This window comes from Moschus berezovskii, chromosome 26 (genome assembly GCF_049115385.1).
Source record: "Moschus berezovskii isolate FMDL1 chromosome 26, NW_MosBer_1.0, whole genome shotgun sequence".
NCBI classification, from domain to species: Eukaryota; Metazoa; Chordata; class Mammalia; order Artiodactyla; family Moschidae; genus Moschus; species Moschus berezovskii.
This window is the reverse complement of record NC_142485.1, coordinates 44,745,990-44,760,782: the sequence shown is the minus strand read 5'-3', so window position 1 is coordinate 44,760,782 and position 14,793 is coordinate 44,745,990. Positions and strand designations below refer to the sequence as shown.

The 14,793-nt window shown below is 39.2% G+C and overlaps 1 pseudogene; it reads left to right on the top strand.

Moving 5' to 3' along the window:
* LOC129557401 (frizzled-3-like) overlaps positions 1 to 13,386 on the top strand; it is a 929,688-nt pseudogene extending 916,302 nt beyond the window's left edge.
* The last annotated feature ends 1,407 nt before the right edge of the window (positions 13,387 to 14,793 follow it).

Genomic DNA, 14,793 nt, shown 5'->3' with positions numbered 1-14,793 from the left:
TGAACATTGGAGTACATGTGTCTCTTTCAATTCTGGTTTCCTCGGTGTGTATGCCCAGGAGTGCGATCGCTGGATGATATGGCAGTTCTATTTCCAGTTTTCTGAGGAATCTCCACACTGTTCTCCATAGTGGCTGTACTAGTTTGCATTCCCACCAACAGTGTAAGAGGGTTCCCTTCTCTCCACACCCTCTCCAGGATTTATTGCATGTAGACTTTTGGATAGCAGTCATTCTGACTGGTGTGAAATGGTATCTCATTGTGGTTTTGATTTGCATTTCTCTGATGATGAGGGATGTTGAGCATTTTTTCATGTGTTTGTTAGCCATCTTTATGTCTTCTTTGGAGAAATGTCTGTTTAGTTCTTTGGCGCATTTTTTGATTGGGTCACTTAGTTTTCTGGAATTGAGCTGCAGGAGCTGCTTGTATATTTTGGAGATTAATCCTTTATCAGTTGCTTCATTTGCTATTATTTTCTCCCATTCTGAAGGCTGTCTTTTCACCTTGCTTAGAGTTTCCTTTGCTGTGCAGAAGCTCTTGATTTTAATTAGGTCCCATTTGTTTGTTTTTGCTTTTATTTCCAATATTCTGGGAGGTGGGTCTTGGAGGATCCTACTGTGATTTATGTCGGAGAGTGTTTTGCCTACATTCTCCTCTAGGAGTTTTATAGTTTCTGGTCTTACATTTAGATCTTTAATCCATTTTGAGTTTATTTGGGTGTATGGTGTTAGGAAGTGTTCTAGTTTCATTCTTTTACAAGTGGCTGACCAGTTTTCCCAGCACCACTTGTTAAAGAGACTGTCTTTTCTCCATTTTATATTCTTGCCTCCTTTGTCGAAGATAAGGTGTCCATAGGAGCGTGGGTTTATCTCTGGGCTTTCTATTTTGTTCCATTGATCTATATTTCTGTCTTTATGCCAGTACCATACTGTCTTGATGACTGTGGCTTTGTAATAGAGCCTGAAGTCCGGCAGGTTAATTCCCCCAGTTCCATTCTTCTTCCTCAAAATTGCTTTGGCTATTCGAGGTTTTTTGTATTTCCATACAAATTGTGAGATTATTTGTTCTAGTTCTGTGAAAAATATTGTTGGTAGCTTGATAGGGATTGCATTGAATGTATAAATTACTTTGGGTAGTATACTCATTTTTACAATATTTATTCTTCCAATCCACGAACACGGTATATTTCTCCATCTATTCGTGTCCTCTTTGATTACTTTCACTAGTGTTTTATAGTTTTCTATGTACAAGTCTTTTGTTTCCTTAGGTAGATATATTCCTAAGTATTTAATTCTTTTCGTTGCAACAGTGAATGGAATAGTTTCCTTAATTTCTCTTTCTATTTTCTCATTATTAGTGTATAGGAATGAAAGGGATTTCTGTGTGTTGATTTTATATCCTGCAACTTTACTGTAATCATTGATTAGCTCTAGTAGTTTTCTGGTAGAGTCTTTAGGGTTTTCTGTGTAGAGGATCATGTCATCAGCGAACAGTGAAAGCTTTACTTCTTCTTTTCCAATTTGTATTCCTTTTATGTCTTTTTCTGCTCTGATTGCTGTGGCCAAAACTTCCAGAACTATGTTGAATAGTAGTGGTGAGAGTGGGCACCCTTGTCTTGTTCCTGACTTTAGGGGAAATGCTTTCAGTTTTTCACCATTGAGGATAATGTTTGCTGTGGGTTTGTCATATATAGCTTTTATTATGTTGAGGTATGTCCCTTCAATTCCCACTTTCTGGAGGGTTTTTATCAAAAATGGATGTTGAATTTTGTCGAAGGCTTTCTCTGCATCTATTGAGATAATCATGATTTTTATTTTTCAGTTTGTTAATGTGGTGTATTACGTTGATTGATTTGCGGATATTGAAGAATCCTTGCATTCCTGGGATAAAGCCCACTTGGTCATGATGTACGATCTTCTTAATGTGTTGTTGGATTCTGATTGCTAGAATTTTGTTAAGGATTTTTGCATCTATGTTCATCAGTGATATTGGCCTATAGTTTTCTTTTTTTGTGGGGTCTTTACCAGGTTTTGGGATTAAGGTGATGGTGGCCTCATAGAATGAGTTTGGAAGTTTCCCTTCCTCAGCTATTTTCTGGAAGAGTTTGAGTAGAATAGGTGTTAGCTCTTCTCTAAATTTTTGGTAGAATTCAGCTGTGAAGCCGTCTGGACCTGGGCTTTTGTTTGCTGGGAGATTTTTGATTACAGTTTCAATTTCCGTGCTTGTGATGGGTTTGTTCAGATTTTCTATTTCTTCCTGGTTCAGTTTTGGAAAGTTGTACTTTTCTAGGAATTTGTCCATTTCTTCCAGGTTATTCATTTTATTGCCATATAATTGCTGATAGTATTCTCTAATAATCCTTTGTATTTCTGTGTTGTCAGTTGTGATCTCTCCATTTTCATTTCTAATTTTATTGATTTGGTTCTTCTCCCTTTGTTTCTTGATGAGTCTGGCTAGTGGTTTGTCAATTTTATTCACCTTCTCAAAGAACCAGCTTTTGGCTTTGTTGATTTTTGCTATGGTCTCTTTTGTTTCTTTTGCATTTATCTCTGCCCTAATTTTTATGATTTCTTTCCTTCTACTGACCCTGGGGTTCTTCATTTCTTCCTTTTCTAGTTGCTTTAGATGTAGAGTTAGGTTATTTAGTTGACTTTTTTCTTGTTTCTTGAGGTGTGCCTGTATTGCTATGAACTTCCCCCTTAGCACTGCTTTTACAGTGTCTCAGAGGTTTTGGGTTGTTGTGTTTTCATTTTCATTCATTTCTATGCATATTTTGATGTCTCTTTTGATTTCTTCTATGATTTGTTCATTATTCAGCAGCGTGTTGTTCAGTCTCCATATGTTGGCACTTTTAATAGTTATTCTCCTGTAATTGAGATCTAATCTTACTGCATTGTGGTCAGAAAAGATGCTTGGAATGATTTCAATTTTTTTTGAATTTACCTAGGCTAGATTTATGTCCCAGGATGTGATCTATCCTGGAAAAGGTTCCGTGTGCGCTTGAGAAAAAGGTGAAATTCATTGTTTTGGGGTGAAATGTCCTATAGATATCTATTAGGTCTAACTGTTCTATTGTATCATTTAAAGATTGTGTTTCCTTGTTAATTTTCTGTTTAGTTGATCTATCCATAGATGTAAGTGGGGTGTTAAAATCTCCCACTATTATTGTGTTATTGTTAATTTCCCCTTTCATACTTGTTAGTAATTGTCTTACATATTGCGGTGCTCCTATGTTAGGTGCATAAATATTTATAATTGTTATATCTTCTTCTTGGATTGATCCTTTGATCATTATGTAGTTTCCTTCTTTGTCTCGTTTCACAGCCTTTGTTTTAAAGTCTATTTTGTCTGATATGAGTATTGCTACTCCTGCTTTCTTTTGGTCTCTATTTGCATGGACTATCTTTTTCCAGCCCTTCACTTTCAGTCTGTATGCGTCCCTCGTTTTGAGGTGGGTCTCTTGTAGACAACATATATGGGGGTTTTGTTTTTGTATCCATTCAGCCAGCCTTTGTCTTTTGGTTGGGGCATTCAACCCATTTACATTTAAGGTAATTATTGAAAAGTACGATCCCGTAGCCATTTTCTTTATTGGTTTGGGTTCAAGTTTAAACACTCTTTCTGTGATTCCTGTTGGTGATGCTGAATTCCCTCAGCTTTTGCTTGTCTGTAAAGCTTTTGATTTCTCCTTCATATTTGAATGAGATCCTTGCTGGGTATAGTAATCTGGGCTGTAGGTTATTTTCTTTCATCACTTTAAGTATATCTTGCCACTCCCTTCTGGCCTGAAGAGTTTCTGTTGAAAGATCAGCTGTTATCCTTATGGGAATCCCCTTGAGTGTTATTTGCTGCTTTTCCCTTGCTGCTTTTAATATTTGTTCTTTGTGTTTGATCTTTGTTAATTTTATTAATATGTGTCTTGGAGTATTTCGCCTTGGGTTTATCCTGTTGGGGACTCTCTGGATTTCTTGGACTTGGGTGATTATTTCTTTCCCTATTTTAGGGAAGTTTTCAACTATTATCTCCTCAAGTATTCTCTCATGGTCTTTCTTTTTGTCTTCTTCTTCTGGGACTCCTATGATTCGAATGTTGGAGCATTTAACATTGTCCCAGAGGTCTCTAATATTGTCCTCATTTCTTTTAATTCGTTTTTCTTTTTTCCTCTCTGTTTCATTTATTTCTACAATTCTATCTTCTAGTTCGCTTATCCTGTCTTCTGCCTCTGATATTCTACTGTTTGTTCCCTCCAGAGTGTTTCTGATCTCATCTATTGCATTATTCATTGTATATTGACTCTTTTTTATTTCTTCTAAGTCCTTATTAAATCTTTCTTCCATCTTCTCAATCCTTTTCTCCAGGTTATTTATCTGTAACTCCATTTTACTTTCAAGATTTTGAATCATTTTCACCATCAAAATTCGAAATTCTTTATCAGGTAGATTCCCTATATCTTCTTCTTTTGTTTGTGTTGGTGGGCAATTATCTTGTTCCTTTACTTGCTGGGTATTTCTCTGCCTCTTCATCTTGCTTATATTTCTTTGCTTGGGGTGGCCTTTCCCTCTGCTTGCAATTTGTGGAGTTCTCTTTATTATGTAGTTTCTTCACTGTGTGTGGGGTTGGACAGGTGACTTGTCCGGGTTCCCTGGTTAGGGAAGCATGTGTCAGTGTTCTGGTGGGTGGAGCTTGATTTCTTCTCTTTCCTTTAGAAGACAATGGGCTGCTTTTCTGGGAGCCTGATGTCCTCTGCCAGTATTCAGAAGTTGTTTTGTGGACTTTACTCCGCGTTCAAATGTTCTTTTGATGAATTTGTGGGGAAGAAAGTGGTCTCACCATCTTATCCCTCTGCCATCTTGTTCCTTCCTCCCCAGAACACTGGATTCTTATATTCCACTTGGTCGTGGAGTATCTCTTCCCAGCTGCTCCAGCAAGGCGCAGCCGCTGAACCTTACCTTGGATGAGGGGTATCTCCTCAAGGCCGTCCCTCCTGCTTTGAATGTGGATCAGCTCCTCTCGGCCCTCCGGTGCCCAAGCAGCCACCGCCTCCTGGACGTGGTACAGCTCCTCTTGGCCACCACTCTAACCCTGGGCGCGGGGCAGCTCCTCTCAGCCACGATTCTGCACGTGGTCGGTTGCGCCGGGAGCCGGGCGTCTCTCGCGTCTGGGCCGCCGGGAGCCGGGCGTCTCTCGCGTCTGCGCCGCCGGGAGCCGGGCGTCTCTCGCGTCTGTGCCGCCGGGAGCCGGGCCCGTGACCAGCAGTTTTTCTCTCGTTCTCCTTCACTCTCTTGTGCTCAGATATGCTCGCTGAGTCTTTAAACTAAGGCCACGCTGGCTTAACCTAGCAATCTGACTTACTCGTCTCATAAGAGCCAGAAGAACAGGAAGGTGGGCATTTTTTTGGGTCTTCCTGATTTGTACTCTACTGACTTGAGATGAGTCAGAAGTTCTCCTTAAGTAAAACTTCTCAATGGTTCTTTCCCTCCAAACAAACATTCGGGATTGCCCTTTTCTCTGGAGCTGCTCTCCCTATCTCTTCACGGCTGCATCTGAACAACAGATTTTCAATGTAGACAGGACAGTCTTCTATTGGAAGAAGATATCACCAGGACTTTCACAGCTAGAGAGGAGAGGTCAGTGCCTGGCTTGAGAGCTTCACAGGGCAGGATGACTCTCTTGTTGGGGGCTAATGCAGCTGGTCTGGTGGCTCAGTGGTAAAGAATCTACCTGTCAGTACAGGAAATGTGGGTTTGATCCCTGAGTCGGGAAGATCCCCTGAAGAAGGAAATGGCAAGCCACTCCAGTATTCTTGCCTGGGAAATCCCATGGACAGATGAGCCTAGTGAGCTACAGTCCATGGGGTCTCAAGAGAGTAGAATATGACGTGGCAAGTGGTGACCGGTAACAAAATGCTCATTTGCCATTCTGAATTATGCTAAATCTTCCCTTCCTGTGCTCCATAAATGGAACAACAACGCATGGGTGACAGCACATCTGTTTATAGCATGGTTTACTAAATATTTGAAGCCCACTGTGGAGATCTACGGCTCAGAAAAAAGAGATTCCTTTGAAAATATTACTGCTTATTGACAATGCGTTTGGTCACCCAAGCATTCTGATGGAGACGTACCAGACTAACGTTGTTTAATGCCTACCTTCTCAACATCCATTCTGCAGCCCACAGATCAAGGAGTAATTTGAACTTTCAAGGTTTTATTAGTTAAGAAATATATTTTGGGAGTGGCACACCTCACAGCTTGCAGGATCTTAGTTTCCTGACCAGGTATTGAACCTGGGCCACCACAGTGAAAGTGCCAAATTCTAACCACTGGACTGCCAGAGAAGTCCCATAAGAAATACATTTTTAGGCTATAGCTACAATAGTGATTCCTCTGATGGATTTGGGTGGTTAAATGAAAACCTGGAAAGGATTCACCACTCTAGATGCCATTGAGAACATTCACGATTCAAGGGACGAGGTCAAAATAAAAATATTAGCAGGAGTTTGAAAGAAGTTGATTCCAACCCTCATGGTGCCTTGCGGGGCTTTAAGACTTTGGTGGAGGAAATAATACCCAGTGTGGTAGAAAAATAGCAAGAGAACTAGAATTAGAAGTGGAACTTGAAGATGTAACTAAATTGCCTCAATCCCATGATAAAACTTTAACGGATGAGGAGTTGCTTCTCATGGGTGAGCATTAAGACAATTATTTCTTGACATGGAAGATGCCGTGAGGATTGATGAAATGACAACAGAGGATTTAGAATATTACATAAACTTAGTTGATAAAGCAGAAGCAGGGTTTGAGAGGATTGACTTCAGTTTTGAAAGACATTCTACTTTGGGTAAAATGTTACCAAACAGTAATTCATGCTGCAAAGAAATTTTTCATGAAAGGAAGAGTCAAAGAAGGATGCAGCAAATCTCATTATTATCTTATTTTAAGAAGTTGCCACAGTCATCCTGCTGCTGCTGCTAAGTCACTTCAGTCGTGTCCGACTCTGTGTGACCCCATAGACGGCAGCCCACCAGGTTCCCCGTCCCTGGGATTCTCCAGGCAAGAACACTGGAGTGGGTTGCCATTTCCTTCTCCAATGTGTGAAAGTGAAAAGTGAAAGTGAAGTCGCTCAGTCGTGTCCGACCCTTAGCGACCCCACGGACTGCAGCCTACCAGGCTCCTCCGTCCATGGGATTTTCTAGGCAAGAGTACTGGAGTGGCTTGCCATTGCCTTCTCCGACAGTCATCCTAGCCTACAGAAACCACCCCGATCAGTCAGCAGCCTTCAGCATCGAGGCAAGACCCTCCACAACGAAAATAGTATGAGTCACTTGAAGGCTCAGGTGATGGGTAGCATTTTTTAGCAATAAACTATTTTTTAACTTAGATATGAGCATTGTTATTTAGACTCTTAGGAGTAGATACTACTGGGAAACAAAATAATCCCCATGACTCACATTATTGTGGTATTTGTTTATTGTGGTGGTATGGAACCAGACTACAACATCTTTGAGAATGCCTGTATAGAAGATTCTCCAAGCTAGGCTTCAGCAATACGTGAACCATGAATCTGCAGATGTTCAAGCTGGTTTTACAAAAGCCAGAGGAACCAGAGACCGAATTGCCAACATGCACTACATCATGGAAAAAGCAAGAGAGTTCCAGAAAAACATCGATTTCTGCTTTCTTGACTATGCCAAAGCCTTTGACTGTGTGAATCACAATAAACTGTGGAAAATTCTGAAAGAGATGGGAATACCAGGCCACCTGACCTGCCTCTTGAGAAGCCTGTGTGCAGGTCAGGAAGCAACAGTTAGAACTGGACATGGAACAAGAGACAGGTTCCAAATAGGAAAAGGAGTACATCAAGGCTGTATATTGTCACCCTGCTTATTTAACTTCTATGCAGAGGACATCATGAGGAACGCTGGGCTGGAAGAAGCACAAGCTGGAATCAAGATTGCTGGGAGAAATATCAATAACCTCAGATATGTAGATGACACCACCCTTATGGCAGAACGTGAAGAGGAACTCAAAAGCCTCTTGATGAAAGTGAAAGAGGAGAGTGAAAAAGCTGGCTTGAAGCTCAGCATTCAGAAAACTAAGATCATGGCATCTGGTCCCATCACTTCATGGGAAATAGATGGGGAAACAGTGGAAACCGTGTCAGACTTTAATTTTTGGTGCTCCAAAATCACTGCAGATGGTGACTGAAGCCATGAAAGTAAAAGTGGTTTAGTCCTTGGAAAGAAAGTTATGACCAACCTAGATAGCATATTAAAAAGCAGAGACATTACTTTGCCAACAAAAGTCCGTCTGTTCAAGGCTATGGGTTTTCCAGGGGTCATGTATGGATGTGAGAGTTGGACTGTGAAGAAAGCTGAGCGCCGAAGAATTGATGCTTTTGAACTGTGGTGCTGGAGAAGACTCTTGAGAGTCCCTTGGACTGCAAGGAGATCCAACCAGTCCATTCTAAAGGAGATCAGTCCTGGGTATTCATTGGAAGGACTGATGTTGAAGCTGAAACTCCAATACTTGGGCCACCTCATGCAAAGAGTTGACTCAGTGGAAAAGACTCTGATGCTGGGAGGGATTGGGGGCAGGAGGAGAAGGGGACGACAGAGAATGAGATGGCTGGATGGCATCACCGACTCGAAGAACATGAGTTTGAGTGAACTCCGGGAGTTGGTGATGGACAGGGAGGCCTAGCGTGCTGTGATTCATGGGGTCACAGAGAGTTGGACTCGACTGAGCCGCTGAACTGAACTGAACTGACCATGGGCTAGCAAGAAAAGTATAGAACTCAGGCTATAGAGTATAGAATATATAGTATTTGTCAGATTTTCAGCAGTGTATCTTTTCCATATAATGAGAAAATGATAGGACTGTGTAAGTGCAGACATCAGACTTGTATAATTATACTATTTATTTAAAGATTTTACAGTGGTCTTAAAGAGAAGTTTCTATGTATATATTTAAGGCAATCTTCTTTCCCTTCTTGTAGGTTACTCAAATGAGTCGTCCAGATCTGATTCCCTTTCTGATGAAATACCTGATGGCTCTCATCGTTGGTATTCCTTCCGTTTTTTGCGTTGAAAGCAAAAAGACTTGCTTTGAATAGGCCAGTTTTTCTTCATGGTCTCAGGAAAAAAGAGTAAGTTGAAGTAAATTATCGTAGTGTTCACAGGCTTCACACTTACATAATTGTGTGTGTGTGTTTCCTATGTTGAAACAATTTGGATTTGGAGGAAATATTCCAACAAGATTATCACCTCAGCTGCCACCAGGTATGATTAAATCTTACACCTAAAAACGTACTCAGAAAAGATAGCCAAGTAGAACCAGGCTTAAGGCCTGTTCCTTACTAATTCAGAATATTTGAGGGAAAGACAATCTTTAAAAAAAAAAAAAAAAACTCGAAATTATAATCTTAAAATTAAAAACAAATGAATGCTTATATATATATATATATACACACACACACACACACACATATATATATTCTTCTTTGATCTTTTTGACATTTCTGTGATGACTAGTGTTATCATCTCTGTGTTAAAGATGTGGAAACACGCACAGAGAGGCTCGGTGCCTTGGCTAAAGTCACCCAGTATTAGATTTCCATTTCCAGTTGTCCATTGTTCTTCCAAGTTACACCATAGATTATTTAAAGGGATCGCATGTTATTTTATTCTAAGTCATACACATTAAAGCCAAAATAGTGAAATGATATGAGCAGATAAAATGAAACATGTTAAAGGTGTTATTTTAATCCATAGTTGGCCAAATTGCATATTAGAGAGTCATGGTAAAATATAAGATTTGGCCATATTTGAGGAATCTTTCATTTTTTAACCACTTACTTAATAGAATAAAATAAGACCCTGCAGTATTCACAAAGGAACAGATGACTTCAGGCTTTTTACTAAGTATAAAGCTAATATTTATACTTATTTGAATTGTCACAGATTCTAAGTGAGTGGAATCCATATTCTTATGATTTTATTTAACCTAAGTTACATGAAAAATAAATCTTGGGAAAATGAATTTCTATAAAAGTCTTAAGATTAAATGTAAAATGTTATTGTGTTTTGTATGGGTTAATGTACTTTTAAAATAGATCTTAAATTACCACATTATCAGAATCTTGTGTTTTCTCAGTTAACACTAATTAGCAGCTTCTGTTACTCAGATTAGACTGAAATCTATAAAAATCACAATTTAAAAATATACATTCCTTATTACCATATCTGAAACTACTGCTAGTGTTATCGGACAGTGCATTTCTCCTTTAAATGCAATTTCATTGGGCCGAGAAGGAAAGAAGGGGAAAGGTTAATTCAACAATGACAAAAATGTCTTTTCTGGGAATTCATCCTTTGAGAAAGACGTTAATGAGTGGTTACTCTGTGCCATCAACTATTTGGTGATGCCACAGAGTCAATAGCAAACAAAACAAACCAAGTCCTTGATTTCTGTGGAACAGCCTTACTTGGGAGATTTATCTGTGTATTCTTTGAAATTTTAAAATGTATTTCAGTCACAGTGAAACATAATTCTAAGGAGAGGGTTTGAATTAGCATTCCTGGTCACCTCTGGGCCACACACAAGCCATTCTGTCACACAGCAATTCTGTTGTGTTAGAAACTTGAGATGGGGCTAAACTAAACCAACACTGCCCTTTTGGGGACTCATCCCAGTTATTTGGGGGATCCTGACTGGGTCAGAACCCTTTTGAAACTGGTTTGACCTCCCCAAAACCCTGCCATTTGGTTTTCTGGAACCATGGGCCACCACTTCCCTGACTCAGCAAAGTCATTGTGACCCTCCCTGCTGGGACTGTGCTCTGGGCTAGAGTCACTCCTGCAGAGTGTGAGCAGCCTACAGTCATTGGTAGTGTTTGTCTGGTTGAGCCTTTGAGAAATGACTAGAGAGTAACCATAATAATGGTTTCCAATCAATTGAGTCCACTTAATACTCCAAGCACTGTTCTAAGCACGAAATCATTTAATCCTCTAGACAACCTTGTGAGGAAGGTTGTCATTTTACAGATCAGAACACAGAACCAAGTTTCAGTAGCTGGTGAGTGGTAGAACTGAGATTCAAACCCAAGCAGTCTGATTCTAGCATCTAGTCTTTACTGTTAACCCCTCTGTTATACTGTGCTGTTGAAAGACTGGCTTCTAAAATTATGACAGTCAAATTAGTGGTCCTTCTCTCAGTGAACCACATATGCAAGGAGATCCAACCAGTCCATGCTAAAGGAGATCAGTCCTGGGTGTTCATTGGAAGGACTGATGCCAAAGCCGAAACTCCAATACTCTGGCCACCTCATGCGAAGAGTGGACTCACTGGAAAAGACTCTGATGCTGGGAGGGATTGGGGGCAGGAGGAGAAGGGGACGACAGAGAATGAGATGGCTGGATGGTGTCACCGACATGATGGACATGAGTTTGAGTGAACTCCGGGAGTTGGTGATGGACAGGGAGGCCTGGCGTGCTGTGATTCATGGGGTTGCAAAGAGTCGGACTCAACTGAGCCACTGAACTGAATTGATGCTAATAATTCTGACACTGGTTGAAATATTTTCAGAAATCTTGTTTTGGAGTTATCTGGTTCACATCACTTAATTTTTCTGGACCCCTGTTTTCTTATTGTAAAATGAGGAGTCAGACCTTCACCATTTGAAGGTAGATTAAATGTTTGGAATGACCAGAAATCAGTTTGAACCAATTTTAAAACATAAGTTTAGAAAATAAATTCAGCAGTCCAGAGCAACTTTGGATGTGTGTACATGTGCACAGGGCCATTGATGACAGAAGAATAAATGTGGTAATAACTTTGTTTGAGTTGTTCTTTCTTCTGTCTAGTTTTTGATGCTTTCTGGACATATATAAACATTATGTTGTATCATTACTTTATGATTCACTTTGAAACATTTAAACATCAGTTTGATCCCCAGCTGTTGTTCTGCTGTATGACTTTTGAAAAGTTCTTTAATCCCTTGGGACCTCAGTTTCTTCATCTATGAAATGGGGATCACAGTATTTACTCTTGATGGACCTCCACCCCCATAGAAGTGTCTGTTCAGGAGTTAATCTCCATAATAAAACCATTATTAAGAAAGATTAACAGAGAATATATGTAAAACGCTTGGCATTATGCAGTACTCAACATAGACTAGTCTTTGAGTTCTTCTACCCCAGCTCGAAAAATAACAATGGCAGTAACAGCAGTGATTCTTTTCTAATTTGAAAACTTAGAATGTATGCACTTTGTCAATTGATGATCTAATCTTCAGGTGTCAGAGCTTTTTTTTAAAATAATATTGTCTCATTTTAACTTTATGATTCTTATGGTCACTTATTTACCCAAACTGATACACTGACCTTTGCACCTGTTGAATTGGCTCTTTAATTACCATTTTGTTCATCAGCATAAACACCTATCTGCTTTTAGTCGTTTCATAGCAGTTAAAAACTTTAGCTCTGGACATAATTCGTCCCCTTAATTCTTTTTCTCCTAAGCCTTTATTATGTCTGGGACTTCGTTGTATGTTTGCTTAAATTAATTTTTCATATGTTTTGTTCTAGTTACGGTCAGGTTTATTCAAGCACTAGACAACAGATTCTGTCATAAAATCAACTTGTAAGCTAAAAACAACTGCTCTTACAAATTAAAAAATGAGTCTATGCCATAATGAGACCTCCACTGCTTCTATAAACCATGCAAGAAAATACTATTTTTACTTTATAGTAGTCCCTTTGCAATATTTCAATGTCTTCAAGAATGATAAATTTCTTTAGCCGAAAGGGGCTTTTGAAAAATGATGAAATTGCATGCGTTCATTTTATAGATGAGGAAAATTAAGTAAAGGGGATAATGACTTGCCTAAGATCACATATTTGTTGATAGAATTGGAACTAACATCCTGAGTTCCATATTCTAATACGAACCTCTTTCCATCATACCAGTTTAGGGGACAGATTGACACAGATTTTTGTGTTAGTCTCTCTTCTGTCAACAGTGTTACCTTATATCTGTCCTAAAGACATTGTTTGGAGAGCTTTCTTTTTTGAAGAATAACATCAGTCTGTCGAAGGATTGTTTTTGGTCTGTAGGGTTGCTATCTTACACTTAGTATTTTGTTATCTAGGATAGTGAATGAGAGCCGACAGGTCCTCCAGGAACCTGACTTTGCTCAGTCCCTCCTGAGGGATCCAGATATTCCTACCATAAGGAAATCAAGAGGAACTTCCACTCAAGGGATATCCACACATGCTCCTTCAACTCAGCTGGCCGTGACGGATGACCAGAAAAGCACAACAGGGAGTGTCCACAGCAAAGTGAGCAGCTACCACGGCAGCCTCCACAGGTCCCGTGATGGCAGGTGAGTTTTATCGGCAGCTTAGTTTATCTCATGTGCTGAGTTCGAATCATACGGTGTCCAAAGGAAAAGCAGCCAATTCTGAAACAGGAGTTGATCTTTATTGACCTTTCTGAACTTTGCTAGATTCAGTTGTCCCAGATTATGGTCAGACTTAATGCCAGCCAGAGGAGTTTAGATGTGATACAGCGAGCAACGTGGAATCATTGCTCATGAGAGAGAAGGCAGAGTAAAAGTGGTTATTTTAGTGAGATTAACTTAGCAAACAATTATGGAATACCTACTATGTCAGACACTGTGTGAGTCTATGGGGATACAAAACTGATTTAGACACGATCTTTGTTCTTAATAAGCTCAAGAAAAATAGGGTATCGTGTCCGACCCTTAGCGACCCCACGGACTGCAGCCTACCAGGCTCCTCCATCTAGGGATAAAAAAAACTGGAACAGAAATGAAAAACACCCTTGATGAACTTATGAATAACTTATTAATAATTAATGCTGGGGAAAGAATCTCTGGTTTAGAGGACATATCAGTAGAACTTTCAAAAATTGAACAGCAAAGAGAAAAAATATTTAAAAAAATAGAACAGAGTGTCTAAGGACTGTGGGACAAATACAAAAGTTGCAATACATTAATGGAAACACAGAAAGAAAGAAAAAGAAAAAAAGGTAAAGAAAAGAGATAAGAAGAAATATTTGAAACAATAATGACTGGAAATTTCTCCCAAATTAATATCAAAACCAAACCAAAGTTCTTAGAGACTTAGAGAACACCAAGCAGGATAAATATCAAACAAGCAACTACTAGTGGGCATATCGATCAGATTCAGGCATATCATATTCAAACTAAATAAAAAATGAAGAAAAGCATCCTGAAGAAAGCCAGAGAAACAAAGCATCTTACTTAGAGAGAAATAAAGATAAGAATTACATCTGTATTCTCAGAAGCTGTGCAAACAAAGGAGAGTGGAGTAAAAATATTTTAAATATTGACAGAGAAAAACCCCTCCCACCTAGAATTCTGTACCTTGTGAAATTATCCTTCAAAATTAAAGAAGAAATAAAGACTTTCTCATATAAACAGAAATTGGAAAAAGTTATTGCCAGTAGCCCTGCCATACAAGAAATATTAAAAGTTCTTCAGAGAGAGGAAATAATACAGGTCAGAGACTCAGACCTGTATTGGAGAATAAATAAGTGAAGGTAAAATAAAAACTTATTTTATTTACTTTTAATTGATCTAATATATAACAGTGTTCAAAATAATAATAGCAACACTGTTTTCAGTTATACAACTGAATTATTGTTTGTTTATGTATAAGTGAAATGAATGACAACATTGATATAAGGAATGGCCAAAGTTGAGAATATTAGTAATTCTGAATGTTGGCAAGAATGTGAAACAACATAGA